The sequence below is a fragment of the Aythya ferina genome (assembly GCF_964211825.1).
Source record: "Aythya ferina genome assembly, chromosome: 3".
In the NCBI taxonomy this organism is placed as follows: Eukaryota; Metazoa; Chordata; class Aves; order Anseriformes; family Anatidae; genus Aythya; species Aythya ferina.
In genome coordinates, this window is record NC_140298.1 from 47,207,642 (window position 1) to 47,221,846 (window position 14,205).

Genomic DNA, 14,205 nt, shown 5'->3' on the forward strand with positions numbered 1-14,205 from the left:
TACAGGCCCACTAGTTTTAAATTGTAATTGGAGCTGTTTCTGGTAAAAGGAGTTATGTCTGCAGGGGACGCTTCTGCATTTCAGCTGGAGGAGCACCAGCAGTGATGCCCCCCGCAGTGATGCTCAGCAGTGTTTGTGGAAATGAGGGTACAGGGTGGATCAAGAGCTCCCACCGATGACAACAGCCTCCGCCCAGCATACATCCCTGGCCTGGGCCCAGGCTGCCACGTCACCATGCCCTGGACAGGGATCAAAGGGTTCAGCATGAGCACAGGAGGTCGCATGGGGAGGAGGGAGTGGCGATCTCCAGCCTCCAGCCTGCTCTTTGTTCAGTTCATCCTGAGTCTCCTGGTAATGTTTGAGATCCCATCTCACTCCAGCCAGTGCAGCCACTGCCAGCGGTTTCAGGGAGAAGAGCATTCAACCTTGACTCACATTAACTTCATCTGAATTACATTCGTGTTCTTTCCAGAAGAGCATTTGAAAGCTTTTTGTTCAAGAGAGGGTGTAGACAGGAGGAAAAAAAAAAGCGAATAAGAGACTGCATACATGGGGGAGGGAATTAGATTTAAAAGAGCCTTTTGGAGTTATTTCAATTAATCTGGGTACCAGGGACCTCTGGAGAAAGGCTCCTCTTAGAGCTACTGAAGTAGAACAGAGCATTTCAGGGTCTCACTTTCACATTAAAATAGCAGCAGCACAGCAAAAGCGCTTTTCCTCCCAGTCCATTTATCTTCACAAATGCACAGCGCTGCACTCGATGCCGTGCAGCTCTCCACATGCAGCAGCTCACCCCCGGATAGTTTAGCTGAGGCGCTGCCATGCCCTGGTGGAGGGGACGCCACTTTGAGCCCTCAGGCGCGGGAAGCAGCACGTGGGTGACAGGGTCAGTGTGTGCGGGCAGAGCTTTCCTAAGGTGGTTTCTGGATGAAGGAAGCCCATTTACCATGCTGCAGAAGCAGGTCTTGCTGTATCAGTGGCAGGAATAAGCGAATCCAAAGTAGGCAGGCTCAGCTATAAATTTCCCAGGCTTTCATCCATCTTTTATAATGCCAAGAAGATCCCTAAAAGTCATCAGACCCAGAGAAACTCACTTAAGAAGACTCTTGTCATCTCTGTCTCAGGCAGTTCAATCATTTTTGCAGGAGAAACTGATTGTGTACATTAGCCTAAGTATGTGCAGCAATATTTATTCACAAGAGAAACATGAAGCAGAGCAGTAAGAGGAGCAAGACTGGAGGGGCTGCCCAGAATTTCACAGAAGAGGTCATAGAGGTAATTCTTCAAACGTGCCTGGGCCTATCTATTTTTTTGCAAGCTAACAGAACAGGTTTCTCAAGCAGAAGCCCCTAATTGACAAGAGTATGTCCTGGAGGCTGGAGACAGATTGATGGCTGACACTGAATAAAAGCCTATTTCCTTTTGGCTCACAGGGTTTTGGCACTGTTGCTGATACCACAAATGTCTGAGCCCAGTATCAGTGAGTATGTAGCAGAGCGAATATTTGCTGGAAACAGAGCCTAAATTATTCATGGAAGGCTTTACAATCTTGAATCTGTTAATTCCTTCATGTCTCTAGTACCAAAGAAAACATCAGTGTTCCCTACTTACAGATTTTGTAAAGCAAAATTGGCCAGAAAACAGGTGAAACAAAAAATAAAATTTAAGTATCAGTTACTGTATCTCCCCTGCTAAAATTAATAGAGCTGCTGCTTGAAACAAAAGCTGAGATAGAGCTCTCAAGAAAGCATTGGACATGTTTATTAGTAGGTCATTTATAATCCTCCATTCCAGCAATATTTGCAACTTCCTCCAAATACTCAGTGCTACTATAGACACAATTCAAGGCCAGATGGGCCACAGGTTGGATCTAGTTACTTGGCAATTCCCATCAATGCATGTTTGTTTTCCAGCTGTTCCTTCCAGAAAAGGAAATCTGAGAAAAATACTTGTTGCCACTAGAAAAAAATAAAGGAAGATTTGACTCCAAATTAAAATTAAAATGCTTTACAATTACCAAATGAGCACAGATCCTGCAGCCCATGAGTTTTCAACAGGAGCTCTCAGAAATCATTAGCTGTTAGAATGAGCTTTCTCGTGGGCAGGATAAATCACCAATGGGCTCCTGGAGTTATCCTTTACCTTCTCAAAGGGTACTGTGGGAGCTTTCAGCAGGACAGTATTGGCAAATGTAAGAGAGAAATCTTAATTAGGACAGAAATACCTTCCACCTGGAAACCCTTATCTCATCTTTCTTTAGAAGGCAACGGGCTATGGGAGGAAAATATGTCCTTTGTCAAGAGCAACATCCATGGCCGAATCTTACTGCTGATTTTTACATGTTATTTCTCATTCCTCTGTTTAGAAGAGCGTCTCTAAGACCCCAAGGGGGAACTGACTGCCTGGTACAGTTAGGCCATGAAAATGCACTATATGAGATGTTACCCAGTACACAAAGTAAAACAAGGGAAGATGGAAAAATTTCTCCACTGACAAGAAATCTTGTGTGTTACTTGTGACAATGGGGAACAAACAATACTCAGCAGAAAGGTGATTTTTTTTTCAAGGTGACAGAACTGTTTTCAAGCTTGATGCCTGGTCGAAGCACATTGTGAGTGCTTGTGAGGCCTTTTTACGTGTAGCAGAACAGACCAGACCAGACAGTCTGGCAGTCTCACAAAGGTATAACGAGCAGGAATACTCTCTCTCTCTGTATACACACACACACTCTACAATCTTTCACAGCAACACGCCAAAGCAAACACCAAATTGCCTGCAATATTTCAGAGAGATGGCCAAAGCTCTCAGATACTTTCCATTCTGCCCCGTGGAACAATCCTGTGTTTTCATTAGCACAAAGGTGGAAATATGCATAGTGGAGAGAAAAGAGATTAGTTTCAGAAGGGAATATAAACAGAAACAGGTTCTGGTTTGGTCAGGATCCACTGATCCCAGCAGAATCAATGCCAAGGCTGAGCACTAGGGTGCAGGATCAGGCCCACTTCATGCAAGGCACGTTTTGTTTCCAGAAGTTAGGTGCCAGTTGCAACTCCTCAAAACCCCATACTCTTTGGTACAGACAGATTTTCTTCAAAGTGGCCAACACATTCCCACCTTTCTGCTCAGGTGCAATCTCTGGTTATAAAATAGCAGCAAGATTACAACAATCAGACAGAGGACATCAGCTGGGCTAGTCTGTCTAAGTGCAGCTGATGTAAATCAGCAGCAGTACCTGAAGAACCGCAAGGTCCCGTCCAGAATGGCTCATGAAACACCAATCATCTTGTAGGCTTAAAATGAATCTCTGTGCCCAGGAACATTGTGAGATGGGGCCATTTAACAAATGGTTAGACTGCAACCCCAAAAAGGTCAAAAGAGCACAAGTGAAGTAGAGTGCATCAGAGTTCAGTTCAGTTTCCTTGCTATTCGCATGGGGATCACGAAAACTGACTCCAAAGCTCCAGCCTGAGAAGCATGTCTTTGAAGCCTGGCACCAGCTGAAGCACTCCCTGCCATTTTTTCCAAGTACTGCACTACACTGCAGTTGCACCACAAGAGGAATCAAATTAAAACACGTAAAAACAAACAAAAATAAGATTGTTAGGAGAACCAGTTCAGGTCGAAAGCAATTTGCTGTGTAGCCACACCAGGCTTTGCTGTCACCATTGAGGAAACAATGCAGGAGTGCAAGGCTATCACTGCTGCAAGAGAAACGCTCTTCAAATTGCATCCTAAGGGAAGCAAGGCTCTTGTCAGTGGGCTGCTGTGGTGCACTTTCCACATGGGATGGGAAAACATCAGTCAGCTCATTCTGTGGTTTCGTCCATCTGATCCATTCAGCTCACTGAAACTAGTGATATTCAATCTAAGTCAAGGACTTGAGCATCTGGCTGCTGCTAGGCTCCCCCCCAGGCATGTCTTCTCCAAGATGAACAAGCCCAGGTCCCTAAGCCTCCCCTCACAGGCCAAGTGCTCCAGCTCCAACCATCTGTGAAGGACCTCAAGATATCCCAATTAAAATTTTATTTACTGGTCTAAACTCTCACTTAAGAACCTGCATTCACAAGACTCTCATACCATTATAAAGTGAAAGTCAGGATAAGTTTCCCAGAAGACTTATGACTCTCACATGAAACCACTACAAAGAAAATTTAATGGTTGTTGCAATAGGAATCTTATGCAACAAAGATAACTGCACTAGGCTCAGCCTCCAGCTCAGCCTCCTAGGGTCATGGATGGGGTTTCACATGAAGGTCATGAGAAGCTTCAAACATTTTAAAGTTTAAAAAGAGATGCTGAAATAGACAAACAAAATTTGCCTGCTAACGTAAAGGAATCTGACTTATATGTATGGGATTCATTCAGCAAAAGCAAAGCTTGCACAGCTTATCTTTGGAGGTCCCTCCACACAGCATGCACCACACTTTCACAGGGGTGAAAGCAAGGAAAACTGGGAAACAGAAGAGGGTTGGATAGCCTTCTACTCTTGCTTTCCCAAAGTTAGTTCAAGTAATTAACTCAAAATCATTTATCTCCACCAACAGCTGACAATCTGGGCTGACTAGCAAGCCCCAGGCAGCCAGAGAGATTCAGTGCAAGTCACCTTCTCCCAAAAGGAAATAAAATACAGGATAGTGATTTCAATTTAAAATTAATATAGGTAGAGAAGTGCATACTATACCCTGTTAGCATCACTCAACTTTATCTGTGCCTAATTTATTTATCACTGTGTAGTCTCCATTTACTTTTGGTATTTCTCCCTACGTGAATATTAAAGATCAGACGTGTCATTTAAGTTTCTCTTTTTATTTCCTGATTTTGAGAGATAAATCAAATATGGCACACAGAAATTTGTACTTCTCTATATTCAGTGGAGAAAGACTGCAGAAACTACTGAAAGTACTGACAATAGCCACCCATAGCAAAAGTAAAACTTTACAAATGCTATCTTCTCCAGGCTTAAGTGCTGTAACTTCTTTGTTGCATATATGGCAGGGAGAAGATTTCTTTGCTTAATAAATTTGTCTATTAATTTATTTTCATATTACTTTTTTTTTTTTGAGGGGGATGAGAAGGAGTCATATTCAGTCCATAGACTTTCCATTTTTATATCTAAAATGAAATGTAAGATAAATTTTAGACCTAACATTCCTGCAGCTCCTTAGTTTTCAGAAATCCTTCTTATATCCATGTCTTCAGAATTACATGACACACATTGCTTATAAGCTATGTCATAAGTACAGATCACTGAACACCTGAAAAAAGGAAGAAATAATCGACTCAGAAAAGCCTACTGTATGGAATTCTGGTCACTCTAGAAAGCATGCAATAACACGAGAAAGGGAACAGATACCAAGGTGACAAGGCTGGCCAGAGGAATGGGTCAGCTTCAGGAAAGGACAAACTAAATAAGCCTTGGAAAAGGAGGAGACAGCAGAGCAGGATGAGGCAGAGATTTCTACATCTATGAAGCAGAAAAGGTGAACAGCTAACAATTATTCATTGCTTTTCTTAACACAAGAGCAAAAAAAAAAAAAAAAAAAAAAAAGGTGCTAAAAGAAATCACCAGGCAGAAAGTTTAAAAACAAGAACAAAAAAGTACTATTCTACAAGGCCACATGACAGTCTTGTACAACACACCACCACAGGATGCTTTGAAGCCCAAGCCTGCCCAAAGGTTCAAGAAGTGATCAAACAAAATAATGGAAGAAAGGTTCCTTCAGGGCTGTTAGGTATAGAAAATCACACACATACCCCACTTCTGAGAACATCCTGAAAGCAAAGATTGCAAGAAGCAGAGAGGGTTATAATTTGGGCAGCACTGTTGTACGTTTACCCTGTTTCCTGTTCTCCTTCACTAAGTGCTTGCTGAAGGCCACAGTTAGACACAGGAAAGAGAAGGTACAGGGGAGCTGAAAGGCCCTGCTCTTGTGTTTTCCCTTTAGGATTAGTCCGCTTGAGCTGGCACGCTCTGTCACTTAGCCAGGCTTCAGAGGTGACAGCATCAAGCAGGCTGAGAAGAAGCACCACAACATCACAAAATGTTTCCAAGAAAAATGATCCCTCTTTCTTTCTTATGCTTGTCATATAATAGCAATAATCATGATTGCTTTGTAATATGCTTAGAGCGGCTTTGGAGATTGATTAAATGCTTCAGCTTTCCTTTAGCCTTAATCAAACCCAGCAGCTGTTTATCACTCAGAATAGTTTAGATCAATAGAGCTTATGCCTTACATATACCTTTAAAATCGTGTGCTCTATACCAGCTCCCTTGAAACTGCAAGCAGCAATTACAATAAGTGATCATCCTCTGTAGTGTTAAAAGCAAGTAGCTGTTATAAAAATGATAAAATCACCACAGCCAGTAGCATAAGGCACTTTTGAAAGGCAGCCTTCCTAGTTGCAAATTTGTCCCAAGTTCTTTGATAAAGAATGGACTGAAAAGGTTGTAGGCAAAATGTGCTCAGCCATGTGCTCATCAGCTTGAACATACAGACCACTAGACAAAGCAGGACACCTGCCCCACCATCAGTTGGCCTCTCCTCCAAGAGCCCAGCAGCAGAGGAAAATCCAAGGACAAGGTTGCAACAAATCCCAGACACAAATTAGAATACCTCAGCTTGGGTCAGTGTGGGTAATGACTTCAAATATCTATTTTATTCATTCTGTGAGATACACTTATGTCTTGTAGCTGAGTTCAGACAGCAGTTTCAGGTGTTACATCAATAAAGTTGAGACTGTATTTTGATTACATGAAAATAAGCAAAATCCCCCAGAAGACAGTATGAAAGGTTCTACTGACTTACATGAATCCAGGACTTCACTCACCGTGTTAATCATGGCGAGTTAAGTGAATGAAAGTTGAACTCCAGGCTTAAAATCATCAAATGCAATCAAATGAAACATACTGGAACAGTCCATTTCATCATTCTGCCAGACAAGACAAGACAAACTTTTGGCTGGTGCCTTGAAAAGACAAATATTTGGATAGGAAAAGAAAGAGCGGGTAAAGTCATAGCTTCTAAAATGATATGTTATGGAAAATCATTGCATCACTTTACTAGCAGTTCACAGCTACTCATTAATTTTGCAAAATTGCAGCAGCTCCTACTCTCTGAGGTCTTCTGGAGCAGCAGTTTCTTGTCTGCTCACAAGGGACAAAAAGCTATGCCCAAGAGCACCGCCACATGAAAAATAGTGTTTATGTGGAAGGTGACAAGATTTGGTTCATTCTATACACAGCTGGGACATGAGTTTGAAAGATCTGACATTAAGACTGCTTTTTCCAGCTACACACCCACAAAAATGCAGGTCATCTTCCCCAGCAAGAAAGACTGTGAAGTAGTATTAACGTCATGTTGTGTCAACAAAGATAGAGCAGACAGCAGCCAACAGGATTTAGGAGCAATTTATGTGGGCCAACCTTCAAAACCTCACCTGATCCTGGCACTCAAAGGGAGAGTGAGGAAACTGGCAAATCGCTTAAAGAAGTACTGCAGAAATGCCACATACCACATTTGCTCTGTTAGAGATTGAGGCACATTAAGGTAAAGATCATTAAAATCCAATTAAGAAGGGGGGAAGTGTGGGAGAACATTTTGGAGTGCTCAGAAGACCCCAACCTTTCAGTAGACCAGGAGGAGAAAATGGATAATATGAGATCAAAGCAGACTGCTGCTGTCATTGCCATCCAGAAGAGGAGGAACGCTGGATAATGTAGAGCTTTTCACTTTATTTTGTTTTGCTGCTTTTCTCAGACCTGTCTAGGACTTCAGCTGTTAAAAAAAAGGAGGGAGGTGAGGGAAGACAGGCTCTTCAAGTTGTTTTATGAGCCCAGCTAACGCTTCGCACGTTTCAATTTCTGCCACTGTGTGTTCCTTTACACACTGCTAACCACTTCAAAGCATCTTGCAGGGGAAAAGCTACCAGACAAAATAGTTTTGGATGCTCCTTGTTTATTATATGCAGATCAAGCAGTTCTTATTAGCTCAGTTTCAGTTCTTCCTTCATAGGTAGCAGTGCTGTGATATTATTTGCAAGCAGCCAAGGTAATTACCATCCAGCAGGGTCCAATTGTTTTCAATTAAAAGCTTGACTGAAGTCTTTAGTTTTTAATACCATTGTGACCATCTGCTTTCGCTGAAGTTCATCAGCAAAGGCACAGGCCTCGTTCTAATGCTGCTTAATTATATAGAGGAAGGTGTTTTTTTTGTGTTTTTTTTTTTTTTTTTTTTTTCTGGTCAGAGATTCATTTTTCCCTGCTAAAGAAATGGGCAGCAAAGGGGCCACGTGGCTTCACTAATAGCCTGCAGCAAGACAGAGCATCCGGGAAGATCATTACCTTCCTGGGAGATCCAGCTGTTACCGCACTGACAAGAAGATCCAGGGGACCAACAGGAGAAAGCAGTTAACCTTCGCTGCCCTGCTCTCTATTCAGTCACTTGCCTCCTTTTTCTTCCAGAGAACCTGAAGAGACCAGAAGGAAGAGCTCATCCAAAGCCACTCAGTCCAACCCTCCCCTGCTGATCGCACTTTCGGACCGTGTCGCGGGCTGGGAATGCACACAGGCTGCTCTCCTGTGCGGGCATGCGTGCACTCCCTCCTCCTTGCGCGTGTGGCTAATGTTTTGCAGTCCTGTATCATCTCAGATCTGAGGATCTCCAAATCCCTTACAGGCATTCATTAAGCCCTGCACAATCCCCAGGAGAAGTAAGTAAATATAATTTTCCAGATGGGGAAATCAGGATGGCAAGAGGTTAAGTGACTAGCCTGAGGCCAAACAATAAATAAGTGGCAGAATCAGCATGAGGATCTGCCAAGTCCCGAGTTTAACACAAGTCTCCTGAGTGTTCATCTCCAGAAAAGGAAAAACAACACCCTCACCCTCAAACCCTCAAAACACTTAACTGCAGTCCTGTGTCATACATGCCAGTGCTAATAAGAGTGGCTCTTCACATCACAGACTGTGCTGTGTAGAGGAAGGCATTTTGTAGATTCAGCGCAGGAGCCGCTGTCTCCAGGCAGGGAGGGAAGCACGCAGGTCTTGCTCCACGCCATCAAACCAGGCAGGCACACAGCTTCCTGAGGGGAGCCTGCTGCCACTTATGCTACACACAGCTCTTTCCAGGGATCAGCCCCCTGAGATGCGGGTACTTTGCCAAGTGTCAGTTAGAGAGGAAGAATACGTGGCACTACACTGTAAGGCAGCAGTCAGGGCTGGGGAGATGAACAACGCTGCTTCAGTGGCAGTCTGAAGTGCTGAAAAAAGAAGCTCCTTCCCATCTTCTTGGCCAGCCATACAGGCACACCCTTCTCGCCGGTAAATCCCACAGCGGTTCATCCCAAACTTAAATCCCTGCTCCTCACTAATTCTTGGGAAGATGAATGTTGGGTTTTACCCTCACTACCTGGGGAGTCTGTCACCTTGGTACACGTCTTCATCTGTGTGTTTGACACACGTAATGCTCCCTCCCAAAGGCCAGCCATCCTGCTCTGAGCTGCTACATCAGGCAGGAGCACTAAATCTATGTCAAGGTTCTCCTACAGCCAAGCCACAGTCTGCTATGCTGTAAAGGCATTGAAACCTTTACAGCTCCTATACAGCAAAGGCATTGAAATAAGAATCTGAGGTTTGGGAGATAATTACTCCAGAAAATGGTCTAAATGACTTCAGTATTTTGAAAGGCTTCAGGTGCTGCTGTTCAACTACATTCAGGTATTGCAAATGTAATGCAATTTGTTTCCATACAGATTTCTTTTAAAGCTGCATGTAGTATGTGGCCTAAATACATAATTACACACCGGAGTATAATGGCTCATTCAGGTTTAGTTTGTAACCACTATGCATTTTAAAAGCAAGTTGTGAAGGAGTATGCAACAAACACACAGCACACATTCCAGAAGACAGTTTTCTCACGCTTCACTCTAAAGAAGCTCCCCAAGGTCTATTCCTGCCAGAGAAACAGACAAGAAGAAGTGGGAAGAAATAAACCCTTTCTTCAAGAATTACCTTGAAAGAAGCATAATGACCATGTTCAGAAACTAGTCCAGTAAACACATTTTTGGCATGAGCATCCTGTGAATTGGATGGCCTAGCAAACTGGTAGTAAGATTTTGCAGTTTTTCTTTCTGATTGAAACTGGTCTGTACTCATAGCACGTCAGTACAGCAATTCCAAATAGTTTTTTCATCACCTATGCAAAATCACTTGGCAGTGGCCATTTAGGCAACTCTTACTGAGTTGTGTGTGCACTGCAAGAATTACAGAAAAACTTGTGTTATTTTCAAAAATGCTCCCTATGATCCCCCAAGAAGCTGGTCTCTGGTGAAAAGTCCTACGATGACAGGAACAATAACACATCAGTGCATCCAGGTGAAAGATTTAAACAGCACTAGAACTGATGGGAGTCACCTCGGATTGCTCTCAGAGTATTTCAGGCAGCCACTCTCACTTAAGCTATTAGTGAGGCGCTGCTTTATTCACTAGTCCTAGCCAAAACATTTGGATTCTTCTTTTTTTTTTTTTTTTTTTTTTGTGTCAGAGTTGCTCTGACACAAGGAGCTGCCTTTTGACAGGCATAAATAACCAGCACCGCCTTTCCTCACTTCTCCCCAGCAAGCTCCTGACCCTGTGCAGAACACCAGGCTCCTCCTTCTTAACTGGAAGCATTTAAAATTGAGGTGCTGAAATCAGGTAGCACCTGCATCAGGAAACAGGCACGTCCAAAGGGCACCAAAGACCTAAAACCTCCCCTCAGAAGTGCTTCTCTTTCCCCATCAACTACAGAGGCAATTTAGCACAAACAGGCTCCTGATTCTGACACCTCAGTTAATCGCTTAAAGGAAAATACAAATTAATCAGTTCTGCCTCTTTCAAACTGCCTATTTAGCTGTATTTAAGCAGAGGAGCTGTGGGTGTGAGAAACTCCCTGTTTTGAAGACGAAAGGGAGAGAAATGCCTTGCCTTCCTCCTTATGGCCATCATGTGTTTGATTAAGTGAGGCAAAGCAAGGTATCTGGGGAACTTCTGAGATTTGAGATTTTAAAGGCAGCAATATTTTTATAGCCTTAATCACAAGCCTGGACCCTGGTGAGCCACTGGTGTAGTCTGTGGGAATCCAATTAGGCAAGGAGGTAGGTCCAGGCAAGAAACGGGGTCTTTTGTGTGAAGGACAAACTCTAGGTCTGCTTTAGTGTCTGCCAATGGCTCTATGGCATCCTCTACAGCAATAAATAAGTTATCCCACACTGCCATGCAGGGAGGTCTTGCTGTATTTGTAGGTGGACTGCAACAAGCATGCAGAAGGCTACCCAGATTTAGAAAAGGCAGGAGGAAAAGCCTGAAGTGCATTCTGGCCAAATAGGAGACTGCATTACCAAACTTCACTTGCCAAGTACGCAGCTCATCCCAGTCACTCTCTTTTTGTGGGACTGTAGCCCATGCACCTGTACTGTGCAGAAATGTCATTTCATACCTGCATGGCAACCCCATGCACCACTGAGAAGACAAGGCCTGCATGTAGATGTCCATGACATTCAGCAATAGATTTCTCAGTGTGTTCCTGGAATCGCAAGTACATGTAAGTCAGAGGGCTGCTGACAAGGAAAGAGACGAGTCTTCGGATCGAAAGTAAAAATTTCTTCCATATCAAGTGAGATAATCCTGTTTCCACTACTATTTTTCAATCTAACGTAATTAAAGTCAAAACTCCAAATGCCAGTTTTCTGTCTCTTTGCTCTTTCAATAAGTTGAAGAAAAATACTAGAGCATTTCTATGTGAAAGTATATGAAAAATCACTCATGGCTATGGGATTTGTCCAGAAGGTCTACAGCACCTCCCTGCTGGAGCTCCAGAACAAGGAAAGATTTATTTATTTGCCTCTCTGCAAGTTTCACATCCACTGAATTCAGATGGGATCTCACTGTGTATGCATTTGAGGTCAAAGAGCTGCAATGTGAGCATCCGGATTTTACCACACATTTTCAGACCTGAGGAAAAGATTTCCAACCATAACTACATCACAATAACTCTGTTGTATCTTACAGTGCTGGTTTAATAACCTTGCAGTTAAAGTCAGAGGCAGCTGAGGCTGATGAGATGGATCAGTGCAAAAGGACCCTTCGGCCTCTCCTCCTCATAGGAGGCCAGAGGCGTGCCCCACCAGTCAGTGCTAAGGGGAAGGAAGATTGCTCTTTTAGGTCTTTCCAGATGATCTCCATGTGCTGGTTTGCTGACTTCTACCTCATCCCCCCAAGTCAGGCTCCCATAAACCCTTCTTTAGAAACGCATGTAGTGTTCAGACACATGTATGCCTCAGACTCAGCTGAGGGAGGAGGGGAAGGCTGACACTTTGAACATTTTCTTCTTCATAAAAAAAAAAAAAAAAAAAAAAAAAAACACCTTCCTTTATCCCTTCTTAAAGCACCCAGAAGCTTAAAGGCGTAGACATGGAGTCTGAGTATCAAGAATCTGAGAAAAACAATATTATCAGAGGATCACTCTGAAAAAGTGTTTCAGTGAGCTTTGTGCCATCTCCTGAATAACACCCTCAGATCTCATGTACTGTCTTATAATTACAAAAAATATAACTTGCTATAGCATGCACTATGTCAGCTTTGATTATGCCAGCCGAGAAAGACATGGGATACAGAGAGAGAATAAAGGAAGAATGATGGCTGTCTACTGGCTTATCAATTTACATCTCTCTACAGTAAATCTAAGTCCTTTGTGCTGTCAGTCACGCACTCCTATAGCAGTGATTGCTGGAATATGAAAATCACAGCTTTGAGATCCATTTGTACATTCACATATTTGTATAGCCTGTCTGGGTTTATTGCTTCAGTGGCTGCAGTGTCTCCTGTTGGCATGGGACCTGGCATTTGAAGCTCGGTGTTTTCCCCTACTACGCAGCTTGTGTGCAACAGTTCATACCAGCACTCTCTGAATCACCACCTCTCCAGTTCAAATTACTAAGGAAAACGGAAAAAACCCTCAGGAAACAGTAAAGGTAACAAATAGTCATGTGTTACATGGAATATTTCAGGCCTATAAATCCCAATAACATCTTCTGATTACGGCTAAAAATAACACACCTCCTCATCAAATATTTACTGTGACAGAAATAGCCATCTAGCCGACTTCATGCTTTTGGACACCTTAACGGTAACTGCGCATTTGCAGCTGAAATGACACACTGGAAATTAATGAAGGCAAGAAGACACGAACAAAAACCAGTCTCACTGCTGCAGGCGCCTCTGTAGCAACTGTCAGCAGCAAAGAGCAGCTTCCTGGAAATTTCGGAGGCGTGGCGTTCAGAAAACAAAATCATACTTGTTACCAGCACAGCACGTGGCTATGCTCACGCACGCAGCAGCCAGACTTCCTATGAGCTGAGCAGTAATTTAGGGCTTCGCCATCCCCTTCCCAACCTGTCTCCCAGCAGAATCCACAGCTGGGAGGGGGGTCAGTGAGATTTTTGCTATTGTAAAATACAGTGATAAAATAGCTTTTTTTTCTTCAAATTTTTGCACACTCATTGAGGACAAACGCTCCACCATGAGAAATTTCCCACAGGTGACCAGCAAAGAGAAAAAGAAGAATCGAAAACCTTCTCTGCCCTACGACCTGCCCTCAGCTCTTCCACTAACACAGTTAAGCACTGAAATCCACAGCACCGCACAACCCTCATCTAGATACTTGAGCACAATTTGCCTCTGTCAAGTTAAGGATCGCAATGCAAGGAAAACAAAAGCCACCAGAAAATAAGGCAGGATAATAAATTGCTGCTGATTTCCCAAACTTACATAAGTTGATCAGAATCTCTTAGAAAACTCTCCAAGCAATGTTTCAGTCTTAAAATTCTCTGCATTAAAAACAAAAAACTGTCATTTTCATGCACTCAGCTTTTGAGCTGCATTCCGTAAAGCAAGTACAATTCTTCCAGATCAGCAAATCTGTACAATATGGCAGTGTTTGGTTCCCACACTGAATAAAACACAGTCTGTCCTATCCAATCCATTTATTAGACTCGGCATTATTTTCTCGCTATAAACATTCCTAATAGCTTTGGACCGTTTTCATCGTGAAGTAACGAGAAGAGCACGGAATCGCTACTGTCTTTAAAATAAACACATATGTTATGCTTTGTTTTGTTTTTCCCTTACGTGTTGAGACTGAAGTTTCCTAATGCTTTGTACTCTAAGTG

The 14,205-nt window shown here is 43.0% G+C and overlaps 1 long non-coding RNA gene across 1 annotated transcript in view; it reads right to left on the reverse strand.

Annotated features, from left to right (window-relative positions):
* LOC311433663 overlaps positions 1-14,205 on the reverse strand; it is a 216,064-nt gene that overhangs the window by 179,167 nt on the left and 22,692 nt on the right. The window contains exons 7-8 of the long non-coding RNA XR_014690883.1: positions 8,342-8,466; positions 6,829-6,930 (exon numbers count right to left, since the gene is read on the reverse strand). This is a non-coding gene — a long non-coding RNA (uncharacterized lncRNA). The remainder of the gene's footprint in view (positions 1-6,828; positions 6,931-8,341; positions 8,467-14,205) is intronic.